We start from the raw sequence: 16,013 nt of genomic DNA on the forward strand, positions 1-16,013 counted from the left end.
TCGCTTCTACATGATCGTGACTAGAAAAGTAAGAAGAATACTGTGGTAAAAGAAAGTGTTGTACACGCAGAGGGGCACTCTCGCCCTCTCCATGCGAACTACGCACTCATTAAGGGCGAACGTACGAAATCAAGGAACAACAATTAACCACAATAACAGCATAACTAGAGCAATGTTTGAAGAACCGTTCGAATGCAGGTGAAGCACCACTCGAGAGAGAGCCCAATATTTCAACATTGGCCTATAAGGGTGGCGTTCTTTTAAGGCGATAGCGTTAAGGAGCTCGTGTCGCAGAAAAGCCGGTGTCGTCGGTGTCGGCGTCCGCGGCGTTGGCCGTGAGCGATAAATCACGGCAGGCACTTCATAAATAAAAAGCAACTTCCAAGATGGGCTGGGTGGGAATCGAACCAGGGTCTCCGGAGTGTGAGACGAAGACGTTACCACTGAGCCACGAGTTCTTTTTTTTTTCTTTATTGCCTCGCTTTTCACAGAGTTTACGAGATCAGAAGAACAGATTAACAAGATAATAGTACCGAGAACCGTCAGCTGTTTGCTGACTACAAGCCATCAGTATTTCGGCATCTGCAACAACATTTCTAATCTTGGAACCCACTCTGGTACGTACGACTGCACCTTCTGCACTTCGACAAAATAGGACACTGATTCGCAAAAATATTCGCGAACCGGTCTAGCGTCAATATCCGCATTGTGTACAGCAGTCCGAGTTCGCCATATACTGTGCAGGCCCAGGAGCATAACCAGATCGAAAGGTACACCATCGTCGTTTTCGACCGTGAGATAACGGATTCCGTGCGGACTTAATGGCAACTCTTTTTTCAAGGTTCTCTGTAAGATGTCCCAGAAGAACACTCCACCCCAGCAATCTAAAAACACATGCTCAATTGTCTCTGGTTTTTTGCATAACAAACAATGGGTACCCCACGGAACAAATAAACCCTTTTCTTCTAACCATGTTTTAACAGGTAAGGTTCCTGTGTGCAGCTTAAAAAAAAAGGTTTTAACCCCTGGCGCAACTAGCATTTTTTTAACGCGTTTCAAAACATCTTTTCCTTTGCCTGCACAGTATAATTCACGGTACAATGGCACAGGAAATAACACATCCACAAGGTCCTTGTACAGTTTTTTGCGTGACACATCTGTCAAATATTGCAAACAAAAACGCACCGATAAGAAGCGGAAAGATGACACCACTTCTTTTAGATATCCTCGTACTGGTCCTTGCTGACACACCGAAGACACAACAAACTCTGGTAGCACTTTACCCAGCCTCAGTTGAATCATAGTTCTGAGAAAGGTATGATCTACATCTCTGAGAAAAACAAATCGACTGACGAGTTGTCTCACATACAGATGCACTAGACCAAGCCCACCATCACTCCCTCTTTTAAACAGATTTGTTCGGCTCGTTTTTTCCCATAGAGAGCTCCAGATAAAGACCGCGAACACTCTGTGCATTTTTTGTACATTTAACCTGCTGCAATGCAAAACTTGCATTACATACCATAGCTTGCTTACAAGAAATAGGTTGCACGTCGTGGCCCGTGCGAAAATCGACTTATCCCATCCTTTCCACTTTTGTGCATTTTCACGTAACACCTCTGTTTGTTTTTTCCAATAAGGCTCATTATCAGAGTAGTACTGTAGGGGTACTCCTAAGTATTTTGTCGGTGTTTCTTGCCATTTAATGTTCAAAAACATCCTTGGTGCGACGTCCCATTCCCCATGCCAGAACCCAACGCACTTGTCCCAGTTTACTGCACTGCCACTTGCTTGACAGAAACTTTTAACAGCATTGACGGTATGCATTATACTTTCATGATTAGCACAGAAAACTGCAATGTCATCAGCGTAAGCAAGAAGGCTTACCTCGGCTTGATGTAACTGAAATCCACGTATCGCGTTGTTCCTAATTACGCTTAGACAAAAGGGCTCAATATATATGCAAAACAGAAGCGGTGATAATGGGCACCCTTGTCTGACCGAGCGCTGTACTGGTATGTATTCACCTACTGATTTGTTTATTATCAATCTCGTCGTACATCCGGCGTAAGCCATCCGCACACCCTCGCTGATCACATTGCCTACATTCACATATTCAAGCATACATAGAAGCAGATCGTGCGGCACGCGGTCGAATGCCTTCTCAAGGTCAACCTGCAGCATAGCGACACTTAGTTGCATTGCGTCACAGCATTCAAGGATTGATCGTGCTATGTGTATATTTGTCATAATTGTCCTTCCTTTTATTCCGCACGTTTGATGTGGACCGACTAAATCTTTTATTACGGTCTGCAACCTGTTAGCCAATACTTTCATTAATATTTTATAGTCTATATTTGTCAGGCTAATCGGCCTATACGATGTGACGTTACGTAATTTGATTGGGTCTTCAGTTTTTGGTATTAGGACCGTGTGTGCTGACAAAAAGGACGGCGGTAGATGTTTGTTCGCGTAAGCCTCGTTGTATACTTCAGTCAAAACAGGTGCGATAACACCCTTAAACGCCTTGTACTGAGCCACGAGTTCGATGCGTCAAAGCGGTACAAAAGCGCCTCTAGTGAACGCGGTGTTGCCTTAGGTACGAGCTGTTTCTAAGGCTCAGGCGTGCGTCGCTTGCTCAGGCGCACATTTTGTTGACGCGCCGAACGCTGCGTTGCTCGACGCCCACCGCGTCCGATGCGGGGCGCGTAGTCGCTGCGCCGTAGCCCATTGTCTTACACCCCTTGGCGGGTCGACGGGAACGCTGTCGCGTTCCACTCTTGAAGGCGAAGCTTAAGCGTCCTCCAATTTTTTTTAACGCTCCTCAGTACATGTTTTCACAAGCTGTACGAAGCCTCAACGCTAAATTGGCTGATTTGTGGAATCGCTATAAGAGAAAAACGCAATGTCAGGGAGGCGCTGGGACCAGCATGCAATCTGGTGAGACGCACTGCTGCCCATCGGTTGGACAGATCCGAAGCGTAGACTCAGAATAAATAAAGCATGCAAAGACACCGTTTGTGGACAACGCATCACGAAGGCAAATTTGTTCGTTCGCTTAGGACAATCTTAGCAGGCGCGCAGCTTATATGCTTTGCCCGGGAGGCGGAGCGGAGAGAGAGAGACGCACAAATATGTTTGTTTGCATTAAGCCGTATCTAGTAAATAGTGTATTCCATTTGAGACCTTGCAATCCCGAGCAACGTATACATATTCAGTGACAATGAGCATGACGAAAGTTAATGCTGGGGTCCCCAATGAATGCTTGCTAGGTGAAAAAGAAAAAAAGTATTTTGTCGGGAGAAATAAGATTGAAATGAATGGCGGTGTTTAACGTCCGTAAACTGTAAGGCGGCTTTATTTTATTTCTTTTTTTATTTTCAGCTACTGCCGACCCTAATTGGGCTATCGCAGGAATGAGAGATAGGGGCGTGGGTCCTCCTCGCTGAGGCTTTTCTCTTTAATGAAGAGTTGTTGGTGCTACCGTCGCCTTCACCTGAATGAGCGGCCCTGCGCGCAGGCGGGACGCTTGCCGCGTCGGAGAACCTACCCCAGCCGCAAGAAGCTTTGACAGGCGTTTCAGTCCACTGCGTATAGTTTTAATACTCGGCGGAGGAAAGATCGATTTTATTTTCCAGCGCCCTATAGTCTGCAAAATCGAGAAAGAGCTACGGAAACGATGCAAACGACGCAACAACGACGGCGCGTCGAGCAGACGACAGCTACTCTGCCCGCGGAAGCAAACAACGTAACGGGGGCTTTCTCTCTCTCTCTCTCTCTCTTTGTTTCTCGTCTGGCTGCGTAAATTTCTTTTTCAAGTAGGAGCAATGGGGGACCAGCGCTGGATAGGCGGCGCGTCGAAAAAAGTGCGTTGCACGCCGCCCTGGCGAGGAAACGCGGCATACTCCAGCCGCTCGACCAGACGACACGTCCGCGGCCGTTTCATAGTTCGCATGTTTCCGTTTTCGCGCCGCTTCAAGTGGACAGTTTTCGTAAAGAAGCTTGCGCCATCAAGTGAAGAAATGACGAAACAAGATTTTTAAACTTTATATACTTTTCACAGTGTGTCGCGGCGAGCACGTGCGTCTATTTAAAGGTTGCGCCGTGTGCCGTTCCAATGCTTGTGTGGCAGCCTGCCTTCGCAAATCTAGCAGCTACGGCGCCGGTCTTGCTGCGCTATGGTTTCGGAAGTATTAGTTGGCCTGAAGACATTCCGTACTTCTCTGGTTAGACGTAAGAAATTCTGTTGTTACTTCGCCACAGCAGTCAATTGAGAAGAAAGCTTTATCGCATCAGCTGACTCGGGCAAGCAAAGGTTTGAGTGCTCCGCTACTTGATCCATAACAACCCTGGCTACATTTAGCACTAATTACATAAATTTACCGGATGCATCTCAGCGCCGAGTCCTCATCAGCATGCGCATTTTTAAAAACACATACGCGGCTTAGTCGCGCGTGCGCCGGCAGTATGCGCACACAAGTCGTATTACAAGGCAGCATCCCTGCCACATAATTCTTGGAAATGAATGGAAACTATTTACCTTTCGTATCGTTCGCTTGGTGGGGTGGCATTGGAAGGAGCTTGGCGGTGGTATTGCGAAAGAAAAATGGTTGGTACATATGCCGGATGGTGCATGCTATTGCTCATTTTGCTTCCTCCGAAATGCCGATTTCAGCTTCTGCTGTTAGGTACTGGCTGCCACGGCTGACCGTCTTCACTATCGAATAAACCAAGCACACACGCGAAATACGATTTATGAACCATCCCGACAGCGCTTGACAGGGCGACAAGACGGGAACTTACTCCGCTCGCCTGACTGCTTGGATCCAACACCGCCTCCGTTCTTGTTCGTAGGGTTTAGATGGAAAGACGCAGAAGAATACATCCTCCCTCATTCCGACGTAGTTGTGACACCTGTATACACAACAGCACCGTCGGCGTCCTTTTGTTTTCCTTCGACTTTCAGCGCACGCAACGCCGCTACCACTAGCAAATCTCGTCCGCGGGAGCGGCTGCATTGTGCACGTTCTGACCGCCAGGGTGGCGCTGCAGGCGTCGTGGAAACTCCAGCGCTGGTTCCCCTATACAGGAACGTGCGTATTTCGCTTAACGTGTTCAAAAAAAGATTTTGCGCATTAACTCTGCAATATAGTGGCTAACATACTGCAATAAGATAGCATTCTGGAATCTACGTCGTTCAGTGTAACACTTACCACAGTTAATTGCTCAGCTTTTAAGAAAAAAGTGCCAAGTTGCCTTCATTTGCGGGGATGCGACCTGCTGCCGCGACGGCGCAAGCACGAACTTGTGTCGCCTCCTGCCGGCTGCTACACAAAGCAGCCGGTCATGGAGGATTGCAGCGTGTTGCCTGCTCCTCCGGGACAGGCCGCAGCCCTCCCTGAAACGCGCCGCACGCAGTAGGAGCGCAGATGTACAGCAACTCAAACGTCCGACGTAGGCACACAGGGACAAAATCACGTGGGAAATTAAAGGCAGCTGACGTCCACCATGCGTTACTCACCGAGGAGAAAGAAACAGACACCCGAAAAGCCAGTGTTTGTATCCATAGGCTATTCACTCTGCGCACAGCCAGGATTAAACTTCTTTCTCTTGGCACATTGATGCGAGCACCCACTCGGAAGAGCACCCAACTTGCCTTTGCCCGAGATGCCACAACAACGCCGTAAGCACAAAGCACACACACGCACAAAGAAGTCGGTCAAATATACGGAACGATATCGCCTGACGAGTAATCGTCAAAAATGCCGCAGCAGCACCGGACGACGATGGCCCCTTCGTTAGAAGTCGATGTCCGACAGAAGTTGTGTGTTCCAAAAGCCTGTCTTCTTCCTAACAAAGCATGGACATAACCTCCACCACTTTGACTGTATAGTAGCGGTTACATGCCCCTTCTTTGTCTATTTCCCAGAGCAGCAGTGCCGTCCTACTGCGGCTTTCCGCAGCTTCAGATACTTCAAAACAATTCAACGGGTAGGTGCGTCCTTGCGCAGTGCTTCGAGTCGTGCACGACGATGCTTTCATTGCTAGGCCCGCTGCGTCCTCGGCCAATAAGGGTGCGGTCATGATAAAGGGCCGATCGGTGTAAATGATTCACGAGCTAGGGTATGACCAGGTTGCTGACTCTAGCAGGACGTCTAAGCAAGCTAATGTCGCTCGAAGGTGGGGCAATACAGTCTAATATTCTAAAGCCCTAACGGCCTTATCGCTATCTCTGCGAGCCGTAATTGTATGCGCGTCATGGGAGTAGAGGCAAATGGCTTCTGTTATGGCCAGAACTTCAGCGTCAGTGGAGGATGGGACTGCTTCGTGATGACGCTCGATGTTGCCGCGTGATCCCAAAACAGCCGTGATGTCCGCGATGTTAGGAGCGTCCACATAATATTCCCATTAGAAAGTGTTCTGAAGAGGTCAGCTCGGGCTTGCCGACCTCCATTGCTAGATTTGGACTCATGTTCCTTGGTATGGGTACGATAGTAAGTCTTGGGACCATGTCCCATGGCGGAGAACTTAGAGGTGTGGCAGCCAAGCTACTGTCATCATAGCATGGACGATTTCGCGGCCTCCATATGAAGTGCAGAGACGAAGTTGTTGGGACTCGAGGCGGGCTTGCACCCTTTCTTTGAGCGCGTGATGGGTTGCAGTTTCTTGAACGCCAGTACTCCCACTTCTATACGGCGGAATTTTCGAAGTGGTGCTCCCAGACGGCGGCTTTGAGTATTTGTGAGGGTGACATAGGGCAGGCAGTACATGACGCGTGAATAGCAGGTAGCCTCTGCAGTTTTGATGAGCTCGTGCTCACGGAGACACGAGCGCCTCTTGGTAATACAAGCCATCATCAAGGTGACCTGACTGATTTGAATTAGTGTTTGCCGAACCCATTCGGTGTCGCCGTCGTCTTGCTGCCACGTACAGCCGAGGATATGTACGACACTGCGACACTGCGTCGGGATGAGGGCCCTGTAGGTTTCGCGTTTGTTAGTGTGGAAATCGAGGACAGTAATGTACCCAATTTTTGCGAGTAGCATGCAAGTCCCAATGTACGAGTACATGAATCGATGACGTCCAGACCACCTTGTATGGTAATCTCTTGTTCGCCCAGGCTTCTTCTGACCCAACAGAGCGTGATGCCACCGCTTTATATGGCGTGCTTAAGGCCGGGAATTTGTGGAGAAGAGGGACAGGTGTTTCATAGCCAAATTGCAGAGTGTTGGAGACAGGATGGAAATTTGAGGGGCGCCTCGGTACACGGGATAAGCTTTAGACGGCTGGGCGTCCGCTTCCACGATGCGTATGGTGCGGTCGCTGAGGAAGTCGTGGACGAAGCGGATCATGCGGATACCAGGCTTAGTGTGGCTAATCTTTTCGAGGATGGGTCAAGGTAGCATGTTGTAAAAGTATTCTTCACGTCAACACCGTCATTGGTGTGAAGTTGGGAAGTACTGGCATGGGCATGGGGGCACCTCTCTTCGTAAATACGTTTCTGGCCCGAGCTTTGCGTCGATTCGCGCTTTTTTCTGCCCTGTTGCGAGTGCGAAAAAGCTCGTCACTTCTCTCAGACCACGCCGACCACGCTGCGAGCTCGCCGCAGCCTATAGTTTAACGAAAACCGACTCTCCGTGAGAGCAGAAGGAATCGGCGACGCCGATCCGAAGAGACCCAGCTCGGCCTCGAAAAAACGTCACCGTCGTTACCTCTGCGTCGTGGGCTGCCATGAATAAGAAGGCTTGAATCCCAACATCAGATTCTACCGTTTTCCTTCAAAGCCTCACGAAACACAGCGTCAGGCGCGCTGGATAGCTGCAGTTCGTCGCGCTGGGTAAGCCAAACTTCGCGCCATGCTGACTGCTTCGCCTGTCTTGAAGCTTGCTTGATTATCTGCGTTATAAAAATTCGGTCTTTGGCACCTACAGTCCCGACCGCTGGCCGACATAGCAGCAGACATGGCTGGTGATTCACGATTCGAGACCCGGCCACAGCGACAATTAATAATTCAACCGCTTTTTGGTGGTGAAGTGAGCAGGTGTCTCCAAATGAGCACAAGTGGTTGGGCTGATTCGATGACAATTCACTACTTCACTACGAGCAGCACAGGTTAGATAGTTAAATGTGCTCATCCTTGACCTCAAGCCAGCACGTTCAGGCAGCGTGGCAAGGTAGTATTGATTGCAGCACATCGATGTTCGAGCGCTGTCATTAAAAGCTACATCAAGCGAGCAGCGCACGAGCTCGCGCTGCACCGCGATTCGCACGTACGTTACTGCTAACTCATATGCATTGCATCAGTTATTGATCAGTTGCTAAAGGGACAGATGGCTACAGTGCAGGCATCACTACTTGTCTAGCGGCATGCAGACAACGAAGATTGCAGGAGGCCTGCCGCTTCGCGGCATGTCGAAAGATTGCTGCCGTCACGGTGCGTACGATCGTGCGCTCGAGCAGTTCGGACATCGCTGCGTGCTGAAAGACCGCTGCCATGGCGGCGCGTACCGTGGTGCGCTGAGCAGTTTCGTACACATGATGTCTGCTTATCGCTGCTCTGAATTCATTTATAGCAAGCATTTCCTCTCGTTTGTGCGCCTGAATCTAGCAGCATGCAAACCTTACCTGAAGCTCAACTTCGTACGCGACTCCCTCCACTTGCGATTGACAGCCCGCTAAAACTTCGCCGCTTCGCCGCTTGAACGGCGTACACGTATTCGGCGTTGCATAATTTATTGCCTTTACGCAGCGTACCACCCCTGAAAAAATCTTCGGCGCCCGATATTCGCTGCAAGCCGTGGTACAACAAAACCGAAAGTGGTGGGTCCATATTGTAAAGCTGCTTTCCGAAGCAGATGACCGAGCTTGCCCAGTTCAGGACAGAAGGCGATTTTTGGCATCACCAGGAAAATAACTATGAAGCTTACCAGCAAGTATGCGGCCTGTATGGTGGGCAACACAACAACAAAGAGGGTCAAGCGGAAAGTCAGAGAGGCTGAAATAATCTCATGGGTGGCGGCAATGAAAAAGAAACCTGCCATGAGTAACTACTTAAGAGGAAAAGACGAAATCAGGAAAGAAACCATTTATGATAACTCAAAGGGAAGCTCATTACTTTTCGAAGCGGGATCGGGATGCCTTAGAACACCCACCTATAGAGCGAGATATAAGAAGGAAGAAGAAGCATGTGCTTGCTGCGGTAAAGCTAGGAAAACAACGGAGCACGTTTCACGTTCTACGTTCGCTGCGGCTTCCGTCACTTGGCCTGGTTTGGGGTGATATTAGGTTTTACTACTCTTATTTGTTGAGCTCTCACTGATTCTAACGCCAACTTCATCATAGGCTAGTCGCCACAAACTCCCCCGGCAGGGGTTTTTCCCCATGGGCGGCCTCTATTCCAACGGATGAATTACCTCTAGATTTGTTCATCCGCAGTGGTGTGAGCAGCATCCCGGTGGCTCTGGTTCCTTCCAATGGAGGCTTTATACCTCTGACCAACGCCCAGGCGATCCGGAAATCTCTGCATGCTGCTACCTCTTCATACCAGACCATCACGGTAGCGAGGCAGTTTGGCCGCGGAGATATCGTGTGTCGATCGTCAGACCAGTCCTGTGTCGCGGATTTGCTTAAGTGCTCATTATTCGCGTCATTACCAGTGAGTGCCTACATCCCTGCTCACCTCGCCTGACTAAGGGAATAGTCAGAGGTGCCGATGCTGATGTTTCTCCCGCTGAAACACTAGAGAGATTGTCTGGGACTGGAGTAATTGCTGTTTACCGATGCAATCAAGTGGTAGACATTAAGCGGGTCCCAAGAGAATCGGTGATCGCAACTTTTGCTGGAACTTCCTGCCAATCAGAGCTAAAGGTGTGGCCCCTTGTGTTCAGAGTTGAACCCCTTGCGTCGCGTCCGATTCAATGCCGTAATTGCTGGCGGTATGGCCATAGTATGGTAAATCAAGACAACGTTGTCGCGCATGTGGGGAAGAACACGCTCAAAGTGATTGTAGTGCCCAAGAAGAGCGATGCTGTCTCTATGATGGAAATCATGCAGCCAATTATTTAAATTGTTCTGTTAGGGCTCAAGAATTACAGGTGATTGAAATAATTTATCGACGACGCTGCTCTAGGATGGAGGCCATAAACATTGTGAAAGCGAGGGCATCTGGCTATGCGGGGATACAAGGCAGACAAAATCTTACCGCGGACCTATCACTTACTGCAACTATTGAGGCCGCTGTTACAAAGGCAGTTACAAAAGCTATGGAAAGGTTGGCAATGAGCCTTGGTGAATGCATCTCACAGGCCGTTTCTAGTCATTTATCTCATTTGATGCAAACTACCTGCCCAGCTCCTGTAACAACGCAAACAGTTGATCCTGAGCACCAAACTAACCATAAAAGATCAGATTCCAATCCTTGCAATAATGATATTGCACTTTCAACTCCTTCTTCCACGGGCACTACAACTTGTAATCTGATTAAAACAGATTTGGAGATGACAGAGGTGGAACAAAATGTTCGAGCATATAAAACAACCATGTCTTCTATTAATGAAGACTCCTCCCCCGGTCCTCACCCAAAAGCTAAGAAAAGTCAGTTCAGTGCTGTGCTAGAGGAAAGCATTCTACAGAAGGCAGTTTCGACTGCGGCACTTTCCAAAATATAGGATCACTAAAAGAGCTTCAGTGGAACTGCCGCTCTTTATATTCTGCTTCAGTAGATTTAACTTTTCTAACTTCTCAAGTTAATCCTGATTAACGTGGCTAAATCCTGAGAAATCTTTTCAAATGAAATTCTACAGATCATTTCGACTAGACCGTCCTACAAGAGGCGGCGGATTGATTACATTTATCTCATCTAAAATTTGCCATAAGGCTAAAATTTCATTTCAGCTTTCTACTCCAGAGTGTGAAACCCTTGCGATAGAGCTGGTTCTCCCGGGATGTTGTCCCATTACCGTAGTTAATGCACATTTTCCATCTGGAGTACAGGACACTAGCCCACTGGATAGCGTTATTAAATCTTGTGGGCGTGACATCGTAATCACAGGTGATTTCAACTCTCACCATATGTCATGGGGTTTAAGAACATATTTGTGTGGCACCCGATATTGGAAGTGGTCGTTGGACAATCGACTAACGTGTGTAAACTCCGGATCTATTATGTTTGTGAGAGGCCGATCTTACTCTTCACTAGATCTTACATTCTGTGGTCCAAGTCTCTCCGTAACTTCTTGGTCGACTATTGATTGTTCGACAAGCAGTGATCACCTTCCAATAGTATTTGACGTTGCACGTCCTGTAACATTTATGAGTGACCAGGTTCGAACTGTCGTAAATTACAACATTTAAAAAAGTGCTTAAGAAATGTTCTTTCACCTCTGTCTGATGCGCCTACAGAACAAAAAACCACGATTATCTGTTCCGCTTCGGAAAGTTCTTAAAAAAAGGCTCAATTTGAGATTAGAGCCAATAAAATAAATTCTTACAGTCCTTGGTGGAATGAAGAATGCACTCGAGACTACAGAAACAGAAAAGCTGCTTGGAAAAAATTATTGCATAACCAGAGTCCCAAAAATTGGACTGACTCTGAATTTTTTCGAGCTGTCTTTAAACATACACTTTCTAAAGTCAAAGATGAATTCGACTGTAAGCATTTTGATTTCTTGTCTAACAATAAAAATAAGCGTGCATTGTTCCGTTTTCTCCGCGGTAGAAAAGTTCTTCCGCGTCAAATTAACATTGACTCTATAATCTTAAGTAGCGATGAAATGAAACAATCACTAGAAGAAATCGCGAAGGGATTAGAAATTGGATTTTCTTCTGCCTTACCAAGTGGTTCTCGCTTACGAAGGGCATCAGATGATTTTACAGAAATATCCATGTTAGAATTGGCTGAAATCGTGGAGCGACTTCCAGATTCAGCTCCCGGCGTGGATGGGGTAACATCTACTATGAAAACAATTTTATTTAAGGAAGCTTCTGATGACCTTTTAGCTATAGTAAATTACTCAATTTGATTCTCCTGGATTCCGTCTGCGTGTAAAATTGCTAAAGTCATCCCTATTGTTAAAAATCATGGGGACGGATATACAATAGATAACATTAGGCCAATTGCACTAACTTCAAATTTGGTTAAATTAATTGAAAAAATTCTACATGCCCGTATGATTAAATTTATACAGAACAAAAACGTGCTTAGCCCCTGCCAAATTGGATTCCGACCATCATGTTCAATTTGGCATGCTCACGTGGACTTAGAAAGTAGAACAAAATTAGCACGGCAACAGAAGCAAATAAGTGCTCTTGTGACATTAGACATTTCCAAAGCCTACGACAGTGTAGAACACTTAATTTTATTAGATATATTGCGAAATCTAGAGATTCCAAATTATTTTTCAAACTGGATTGGTGAATTTTTAAACGCAAGAACATTTTACTGCTGTCTAAGAGGCGCTTCCTCGAGTATATATAATCAATCACGAGGTGTCCCTCAAGGAGCTGTCACTTCACCAATACTATTTATTATTCTGATGTGTTCCATTCCTCTTCATCAAGATGTACAAACATACGTATATGCGGATGACATTGCTTTCTTCGCATCAGACAGTGATATTCACTGTCTATATTATCGGCTGCAGAACTACCTCAACACCATAGAAACCTGGTTAAACAAAATTCGCCTTTCACTTAACGTTAGAAAATGCTCGATATTGGTTTTCCCCCTTAGCAATCCCGTTAACATATCGATATCCTATCGCCTCGAGACTGTACCTCAAGTAGAGTCGGTGAAATATTTAGGTGTAGTATATGACGGCTCCCTCAGCTGGCTCGGCCCCATATTGACCATATAGTTAAAAAGGGAGTGCGAGCAGTTAGTATGCTACGTAAGCTGTGCCACAGTCGGTCCGGAATGCGGAGAGACCCACTTTTAATGATATACAAATGTATGTGCGGCCCATTTTAGAATTTGGATGTGTTTTATTTTCTGATGCTCCAGCTTATAAATTACGTCCCCTTGTTCTACTTGAGCGGGAAGCCCTACGACTGTGTTGCAGATTACCGAAATGTGTTGCCAATAAAATACTACACCAAGAAGTCAGGTTGCCCTCAATATTGTGTAGATTTCGTTTACTGACGGTGCAAACAGTCTTAAAATTGTATGTATCCCCTATTACAAGATTGCAGTATATATTCATTTCCCAGCCTGCACATTTGCTCGGAGTACACTGGCATCGTTTTCATACACCACAGGTGGTCTTCGTACAAACATTGATCAATCCCTTAAATGTACGTCTCTGGCAGGTATCGACTATTTGTGATGTCGGAGAGAACCTACAAATTATATATGATGACATCTACCCAAATAATGCAAAACTTCTCTCTTATAATATATTAAACGGCTTATTACAGGACTATTTATTTAGTTTATCTATAAGTACGGTCATTGCAACAGACACCTCACAGTGTGAAATAAAAATCTGGAATTAGCATTTTCTCTCCCGCTCTAGACTGGTCATTTGCAATCAGGATTCCGACGTCCTTTCCGTATTTTTGGCTGAATTCCTAGCTGTAGTTCCAGCCTTACGCAAACTAAATTCGTCAATATCGGCGGTAGTAATAATAACAGATTCTTTATTCTTATGTTCCTCGCTCACAGCAAATGCTGTCACTAACTTTTTACGTACATTTCATTTTCTAGTGCCTGCCCACATAAATTTAATTAGATTGCTTTGGGTGCCTGGACATAAAGGATTAGTCATGAACGAAATGGCTGGCAGTCTCGCGAGAGCGGCCCTCAGTGGCCCTGTATTACCATTACTTCCTACAATAGCTTACCTGACGACTGCTAGATTCAGGAGATATGCAATTATTCGAGACTTTTTGAACCCAGCTGTAGCCAATTTTTCAGACTATCGACACCTCCTATTCCTTTGGCCCGAAAATTCCTTTCACACCAGAAAAACTGAAGTCATCTTTACCCGATTACGTTGTCGAATACCAAAATTAAACTTCTATCGTCACAGGGCTGGTCTGATGCCCTCCCCTCTGTGCCCAGTCTGTGGAGAAGATGGAACAATAGATCATTTTTTCATATTTTGCCGCCGTTTTACTTCTTTAAAAAGAAATATACTAGAATCAAGATTTACACAGCTTGGTTTAGCCTCTTCAATTATAAATATCCTCTCTCTAGGAGCCTCCTCTCTTGGAAAGGGCCACAGGGATATTTGCTCAACCGTGGAGGAATTTATAGTTGCTACAAAGAGATTGTCTTGAATTCTTAAACATTTTATTTTTGTTCATTTCCTCCAGTTAGCTTTACCAACTTTAGTATTTCATAAAGATTGCCAGTTTCATCCAAATCTTGGCCAATCCCCCACAGTGGGTGTGCGCCATCGCATAAGGAATACCATACCACACCATTAGAATGTGAAGACGTCTACCCAGCGCTCGATTTAGGCACCACGGGCCTCCTTGAAGCCCTTGGGTTCAGCGGGAGCAGTGGTAAAGCAAACATGTCCGTAGTAGGCATTAGTAAGAGGTGATTGGAGGATTGGTGGAAGAAAAGTAGGGAAACGACGAAAGACGGAGACGCCCAAAAGCACAGTTCGCAATAGGGGATCAGAAAATTTGGGCGTGGTATTTCATAATGTTCTTTTTCTTTTTCCGTTGCTTACGCTAGGTAGGATCTTAGGCACTATAATAGCAAGAGCTTGGTGGCGCAACCCACCGCCTCGTTCCAAAGGGGACGCTCATAACATCCATCCATCCGATGATGATGATGGTGATGATGATGATGATGATGATGATGATGATATTGTGGCCAACCCTTTGTATCGGGTGGACGCGGCAACCACGCCCAAGCCAGAATGACGCTCTATTGCCTACCTATCGAGCAAAGTAGGCACAGGTAGGAAAAGCAAAGAACACCAAAAGAAAGAGAAGAGAAAAGGAGAGAATGCGCTGCACTGATAAGCGGTCATTGGGGTCCATCCGCAAGTGCCGCTCGCCAGCATTCAAGGCGCCTCTTTGTCTCTGCGACTACGGCTCTGTCTATACCACATGCACCGTCCTCTCTACTAGTCTGATCCATCCATCCTTCGCAGCGCTCCCTGGGCCATGCAAGAGCCCCATAGTAGTAGCATTCCCTTACCTTCTTACGTCACCTTTTCCCTATACCCTCCTCCCCTTGTATGGGGAGGGGAGTATAGGGAAAGTAGAATGGTCGGCGCTGTAATTTTTGCAATGATTTTTCGGTGATCACGGATCATTACAGCTGTCAAGAGGCGAATGTGGCGATGCCTAGGGGGCTCCAAAGGTCCAAAACGAGTTCCTTGCATTGCCTTTCCTCTGCCGTGCTTCTGAAACACCCCCGACGCGGTGTGCTAGACAGCAGCAGCAGTGGGAAAGTCAAAGGAAGAGGCAAAGAAAGCTTCGGTTTAATAGGACGACTGACTTCGCAGCGGGGACATTTGGCTGTAACGCGGTTGCGCGGACGCTCTCCACACGCTGCGCCTCTCGCTCACGTTCGCCGCTTGAAACTGTCGTTTGCTGATCTACTTGCCTTTGATGCGAACTCGCAAGCTCTCGAGGGAACCAACCTCGCGACTTTGTACCCTTTTAGTTTCGCACGTTCACGATCTTCGCTCTCTTTTTACTCTGGTTCATCTCTGTCTCAGTTATTCAATCTCTTGAGCTGACGCGTCTATATCCCGCCAACTTTGCCTTCATGAGCCTCTCTTTTAGAACCAGCTTCCCGAAATATTCGATCTCGATCCAACCGATCATTTCTATATTCCAAAATGACTTCACTAATTACGGCCTCTGTCATCCCTTCCCGTCCGTGTGCATCAAGCTGCCGACACAAAGTCAAGAGCCCGGTCTTTTATGACCTTCTCTCATCAACGGTACCTGCTTTGGGACGTTGGGTAAAGCTTTCTCCTGAATTTGACGCCTTGTCGCCCACCGTGCCGCTCGAACGCGTTCCGGCTCTAGCTGAAGTCGCATCATTT

This window comes from Dermacentor variabilis, chromosome 11, assembly GCF_050947875.1.
Source record: "Dermacentor variabilis isolate Ectoservices chromosome 11, ASM5094787v1, whole genome shotgun sequence".
NCBI classification, from domain to species: domain Eukaryota; kingdom Metazoa; phylum Arthropoda; class Arachnida; order Ixodida; family Ixodidae; genus Dermacentor; species Dermacentor variabilis.